The sequence below is a fragment of the Herpailurus yagouaroundi genome, unplaced genomic scaffold (genome assembly GCF_014898765.1).
Source record: "Herpailurus yagouaroundi ecotype Mexico unplaced genomic scaffold, PumYag 166, whole genome shotgun sequence".
NCBI lineage: Eukaryota > Metazoa > Chordata > Mammalia > Carnivora > Felidae > Herpailurus > Herpailurus yagouaroundi.
The window spans coordinates 35,528,507-35,535,183 of record NW_024412407.1 but is presented as its reverse complement, the minus strand read 5'-3'; the positions used below and the strand labels follow the sequence as shown (position 1 = coordinate 35,535,183).

At 42.8% G+C, this 6,677-nt stretch overlaps 1 protein-coding gene across 2 annotated transcripts in view; it reads right to left on the bottom strand.

Annotated features, from left to right (window-relative positions):
• The window catches only part of MANSC1 (MANSC domain containing 1), a 19,814-nt gene extending 16,748 nt beyond the window's left edge, over positions 1 to 3,066 (bottom strand). For both annotated transcript variants that reach the window (XM_040488902.1, XM_040488904.1), the window contains exon 1: positions 2,952 to 3,066. The gene's annotated coding sequence lies outside the window, so the exon portion shown is untranslated. The remainder of the gene's footprint in view (positions 1 to 2,951) is intronic.
• Between the last annotated feature and the right edge of the window lie 3,611 nt (positions 3,067 to 6,677).

Here is a 6,677-nt window from a genome sequence, read left to right as displayed (position 1 = left end):
AAAAAAAAAAAAAAAGAGTGTGCTACTGGCAAAAGAATAGACAAACAGAACGACAGAACAGATTAATAAGCCCAGAAAAAGACCCACACGAATAGAGTCAACTGCTCTTTAACAAAAGAGCAAAGGCAATTCAACGGACAGAGGATAGTCTTCTTAAAAATGGTGACAGAATAATTGGGCATCCATATGCAAAAAGATAAATCTAGACACAAACTTCCATCATTTACAAAAACTAACTCAAAATGGATCATAGACTTCAATGTAAAATGCAGAACTCTAAAACTCCTAGAGGGGTGCCTGGCTGGCTCAGTTGGTAAAACATGAGACTCTTGATCTTGGTATTGTGTGTGCAAGCCCCATGTTGGTGTAGAGATTACCTAAAAATAAAATATTTAAAGAAAACATGTTAAAATAGTTTTAATATAGTAAAAATATAACATAGGAGAAAAATCTTTGTGGACTTAGATTAAGCAATGATTTTTTTAGATACAATACCAAAAGCACAATCCATGAAAGAAAAAAAATTGATAGGTTGGATTTCATTAAAATTAAAACATCAAAAGAAAAAAAATTGATAGGTTGGATTTCATTAAAATTAAAACATCTGCTGTGCCCAAGACACTATTCAGAGAATAAAAAGATAAGCCACAGACTGGGAGAAATATTTGCAAAACACACATCTGATAAAGGACAGGTAGCTAAAATATACAAAGAACTTTAAAACACAACCCAATTAAAAATGAGCAAAGTTGGGGCACCTGGGTGGCTCAACTGGTTAAGTATCTGACTCTTGGATTTGGCTCAGGTCATGGTCTCACAGATCCTGGGACCAAGCCCCATGTGGATCTCAAAAGAGATATATAGATAACAAATAAGCATAAGAGGAGGTGCTCAACATCATAATCATTTGGGAACTGTAAATTCAAATGATAAGATACCACTATGCACCTATTAGAATGACTAAAATCCAAAAAACTGACAAAACCAAATCCTACAAAAAAAAATCTATGAATATATGTTTATAGTAACTTTCTACATCATTGTCAAAAACTGGAGACAACCAAGACATCGTTCAATAGGTGAATGGATAAACAAAATGTGGTACATCCATATAATGGAATACTATTCAGTAGTACAAAGAAATGAGCTATCAAACCACAGAAGTACATAGAGGAACCACAATTGCATAGTGCTAAGTGAAAGAAACCGGTCTGAAAGATATGACCTCTTGTCAACCATACGACATTCTGGAAAAGGCAAAACTACATCAACAATCAAAATATCAGTGGTTGCCAGGAGGAGGAAGGGAAGGATGCGCAGGTGGAACACAGGGGATTTTCAGAGTAGTGAAATCATTCTAAATGATACTGTAACGGTTGACACATGTCTTCACATCTGCCAAAACCCATAGAACTGTACAACGTAAAGAGTGAAATCTAACATTGGGGCGCCTGGCTGGCTCAGTCCACGGAGCGTGGAACTCTTGATCTCCAGGTTGCGAGTTCAAGCTCCACATTGGGTGTAGAGATTAGATTACTTACTAATAAAATCTTAAAAAAAAAAAAAAAAGAGTGATCCCTAATATAAACAGTCTTTAAAACAACAAAATAGTAAAAAACAACAAAAATAGTTAAACAGCAAAAAAAAGAGTATATATTACCCATATATAGTAACCACACAAGTCCAATAGCTTCCTTACTGTTGTATCCAACTTTTGTAAACAAATAACAAGTAACATTTATGTTTCTCTCATGCCAGTCTCTATGCTAAGCACTTTACATGTGTCATGTCATTTAATCCTTACAAGAATCCTAATGAAATAGATTCCTGATCCTTATGAAATAGATCCTATTATTAATCCCATTTTCAGTCAAAATAGAAACAATTGTGGGATATCTGTGCTTCTTTATTAACCTATCAAATATCAAGCAGTACATCTAATAACTGCCATAATTTTGAAGTAGTGTTGAATGAACAGGATACTTGAGATCTGTGTAATCAGTAATATAATGCGAAAACACCTGTGATTTCTACTGATGGCAAATTACAGCTGCGTCAAACTCTACCAAGGCTTTTGATCACACGCCTCTTAGAGGAAATGTTACATTTCAGTGAGAGGCTACTAAAATAAATTTTGCCACTGAAGTTCACAGACTTTCAGAGTACTAGCCGTGGCTCTCCAGGTTAAGAATCCTGGCACAAGTGACTCTTTTTCATGTTGCCGCATCTTGCAAGTCTCTTTTCTAGCCCTAAAGAAAACCAGACAGGAGCAAAAAGAGGAAAACCAGGCCAATGTCTTACTTTGCAAGGATTCTGACAGAATCTCTCCTCAAATTTTTGCAAAGAAACCAGAACCATGAGAGGGGATGGGGCAGGAACTGTGTTTTCTCTAGGCAGAATCTTCATGGCGCCTGGACTGCAAGAAGTTACTGAAGAGTTTATCGCGCTAAGGATACTCAACCTCTGTAATTCTTCTAATCGTTATTACTTAGGCCTTAAAGGTCCACAGTCAAGCTGAATTCTGTTGAAAGCGTGAAAAAGATACAGGTGGGAGGAAGCTCAGGAGGCACTGAACTTTGACGCCTGCTTACTATAGCCACTACAACGCACTTGTGCAAAACCGTGTCAGATATTAGAAATCATTTTCTTTCCCTTCCTTTGAGGAAACGCGTGTCGCTCACTGGGCATTCTTCTGTCTCTCCTGATGACGACGCGGAGCCAGGGCCACTTAAGACAGGTGCTGCTACGCGAGCCTGGAGATCCCCTCTGGGGGCCCGCGATCCCACCAAGACCCCGGCCAGCCCTTCCTCGCCCCAACCCGGTCCCTGGCGCTCCCGGAGAGGTGGAGGGGCCTCGCCCCAGGAGTGGGGGGGGGGGGCTGCACTCTCGGCGCTGGAGGCGCAGCCCGCGGCCGGTCTGGGGGGGGGGGGGAAGGGCGGTGACGCCTTTACCTGGAAGCTACACGACCCTGGGGCTCCCGTGTCCCACCCGCGCGAGGGCAGCCCCGACGCGCTCCCGAGGAAGGAGCGGCAGATCCGCGCGAGGGTATCGGCGAGGGCTGCAGGGATGCTCCGCAGCTCCCGGCCGGCCCGGGGGGCGTGTGCTTCGCCAGTTCCTGCTTCCGTTGCGGCGGCAGAAAGTTGGCCGGAGGCGGAGGGGAGGGGGAGGTGGAAGGGCACATTCCTGCCCTGCAACCCGGAGCTGCTTCCCGGCCACTTGGAGCGCGGTCCTCCGGGAGCCCCTCCCCGCGGTGGCTCCAGGCGCCCGGCGATCGCGCACTGCCTGGGAAGCAGCCGGCCGCTGCCACCCCACCCGCCCTGCTGCGGCCCCCGCGAGGGGCGTGGGCGCGACCCGCTGGGTTGTCCGCGGGCCTGCAGCGGCGCCCGCTCCTTCCCGAGGCCGCAGGACGCGCGCCCACACCAGAGGAAAGTCAGACGGTGCAAAACGTGTGCCCTGCATTCTGCCTCTGCCTCTGTGTCCCGGACTCGGTCCCCTACCAGAGGGGCAACCTCTGAGGGCAGTTTCTCCCTTCGGGACTTTACACTGCTTTCTATCCGGGGCCCGGCTGTGAGAATCTGCTTTCGATAATTCCAGGCATGGAGGGTCCTCAATTACAGTTAACAGTTCTGCAGTTAGCCCTCACGCGCAGGTCAAGCCTCAACGAAGGCATTCGGATTCTGCCCGGATTTACTGTTTATAGTATAGATTATAATATAATGGTGCCTGCTATAGTTATTAAAATGTATCCCCTGACATTTAGCATAGTACCTGGTACCTAATAAGTACTCAATAAATATTTAACTAAAATATATTTGTCGAGTGAATGAATGGGAAAGAATAGGGCATAGGTTGCAGAAGTGTGTTTCTGAATCAATGCTTGCTCGCCCACACCTCTGTGTACGTGCAAACAGATGCAATTTTACCAAACCACTGATACTTAACTCGCCAAAGGTTCAGACCTTAGACAACATCTCCACCTGGTCTGTGTGAAGAACTTTCAAACCTAAAGCACTAAGCCATTGTAACTTACTGTGCTGGACACAATACAGCCAACAGCTACGTCCTGGTTTTAACCAAGAGCTATAGGAGGCTATGTTGACTGAGAATCCCTGTGAACAAAGGTTGCCTGAAACTAACTCTACCGGTTGTATCCAGAGGATGACCTCCTCTGGAATTACAATGATGTTGCAAATACTTGGCTTTAAAGAGCTATCAAAGGAAACTCCACAGTGATTTCCCATTGGAGTCATTTTCCTGTTGTAGCAAAAGACTGATGTAAACAATACATTTTATCTCTGCAGATGATGTACTTGAGGGTCTTGCTAGGGAAAGGTCACATTGTTTTAAATCTCCCTTCACAGCATAGTCCTCGCTAGGCACTAATGAGACCTTTCCTTGATTTAGAAGCTTCAGATTTTGGATTTTAAACAATGACCCTGTTATCGTTGAAGTGACATATTATTTTTTCAGTTATGACAGTGAACAGAGGACATTGATGAAAAGAATGATTAAAGAAATTTTTTCCATTGATATGAATTAGGTGTTTACATTAGAAATAGTATCTCTTTTCATCTCACTGCCTGAAAAGATTCTTGATCCTCTTCTCCTGGAACTTAGAAGTTCCATTTATGTGGAGGCAAAAATTTTTTTTTTAAGTATTTTATTCAGAAAACATGGATTAAACACCAGGGAAATTAAAGACCAATAAAACATTGGATCTACCTTCAAGGTGCTCATAGTGGGGAAGACAATCAAATTAGTTATTGTGTAAAGAATAAATGTAGGGGCGCCTGGGTGGCTCAGTCGGTTAAGCGGCTGACTTCGGCTCAGGTCATGATCTCGCGGTCTGTGAGTTCGAGCCCCACATCGGGCTCTGTGCTGACAGCTCAGAGCCTGGAGCCTGTTTCCGATTCTGTGTCTCCCTCTCTCTGACCCTCCCTGTTCATGCTCTGTCTCTCTCTGTCTCAAAAATAAACAAACGTTAAAAAAAATTAAAAAAAAAAAAAGAATAAATGTAATGATAGAAGATGCTAACTCAGGAAGCTCAGAAACGGGATGTATAATCTGGACTTCTGGGAGGAGATAAAAAATTCCATCTTTTTTTGTTTGTTTGTTTATTTTGAGAGAGAAAGCATGGGCGGGGGAGAGGCAGAGAGAGAGAGAGGGAGAGAGAATCCCGAGTAGGCTCTACACTCTCAGCCCAGAGCCCGACATGGGGCTCCATCCCACAAACCGTTAGATCCTGACCTGAGCCAAAATCAAGAGTTGGATGCTTAGCTGACTGAGCCACCCAGGCATGCCTCAGTCTTTTTTTTTTTTTTTTCCCAAAGACTTTATTTTTTTTTAGAGCAGTTTTAGGTTCACAGTAAAATTGAGAGGAAGGTTCCCATATACCTCTTGCCCCCACACATGCATAGCCTTCCCCATTATCAACATCCTCTATCAGAGAGGTACATTTCTTACATCTGATGAACCTACACTGATACATCATAAATTACACAAAGTCCATAGCTTGCGTATGCTCACTCTTACTGTATTACACTCTGTGGATTTGGACAAATGTATAATGAGGTGTATCCACCACTATAGTATCATACAAAGTATTTTCCTTGCCCTAACTGTCCTTTGTGCTCAGCCTATTCATCCCTCCCCTCTTCACAGCCCCTGGCAATCACTGGTCTTTTTATTGCCACAGTTTTGCCTTTAATAGAATGTCATATAGTTGGAATCATATAGTATGTAGCCTTTATGGATTGGGACCTTTCAGTTAGTAATATGCATTTAAGTTTCCTCCATGTCCTTTCATGGCTTAATAGCTCATTTCTTTGTTTTGTTTTCATTTTTATTTTAATATTTATTTAATATTTATTTTAATGTTTAATGTTTTTATTTTTTAATGTTTATTTTTAAATGTTTACCAGTATTTAACGGTTAATGTTTATTTTTTAATGTTTTATTTAATGTTTAATGTTTATTTATTTTTGAGAGAGAGAGAAACAGAGCACGAGTAGGGGAGAGGCAGAGAGAGAGGGGGACACAGAATCTGAAGCAGGCTCCAGGCTCTATGCTCTCAGCACAGAGCCCGACACAGGGCTTGAACTCAAGAGCCGTGACATCATGACCTGAGCCAAAGTTGGGTGCTTAAATGACTGAGCCACCCTGGAGCCCAAACAGCTCATTTCTTTTTGGCATTGAATAATAAACATTCCTTTGTCTGGATGTACTGGTCTGTTTATCCTTTCACATACTGAAAGACATCTTGGTTGCTTCCAAGTTTTGCAGTCATGAATAAAGCTGCTATAAACATCCATGTGTAGGTTTTGTGTGGACATAAGTTAACCTTGAAGGATGAAGTTAAGTTAGCTAGAGGGAGAGAAAAAGTCTGAATATTCCAGGCAGAGAAAATGACATGAGTATCCAGGGAATTTTATCCTGACTGGCACGAAGTCTCCCTGTGTACATAAAGGAATGGAGAAAAAAGGCTGGGGTCGGAGCAAGAAGGTGTTCATGTGCCAAATTTTAAACTTGATCCTGAAGCCACAGGGAGTTATTGAAGGTTTTTATAGGGCATTGGCAGGTCCAAAGAACTTATTAATATTCTAAAAATTCTGTCTGCCAGCCACATGTAGGATGGATTGACGGAGGTAAAGCCAGAGGCCTCCTGTTTTCCAAGAAAT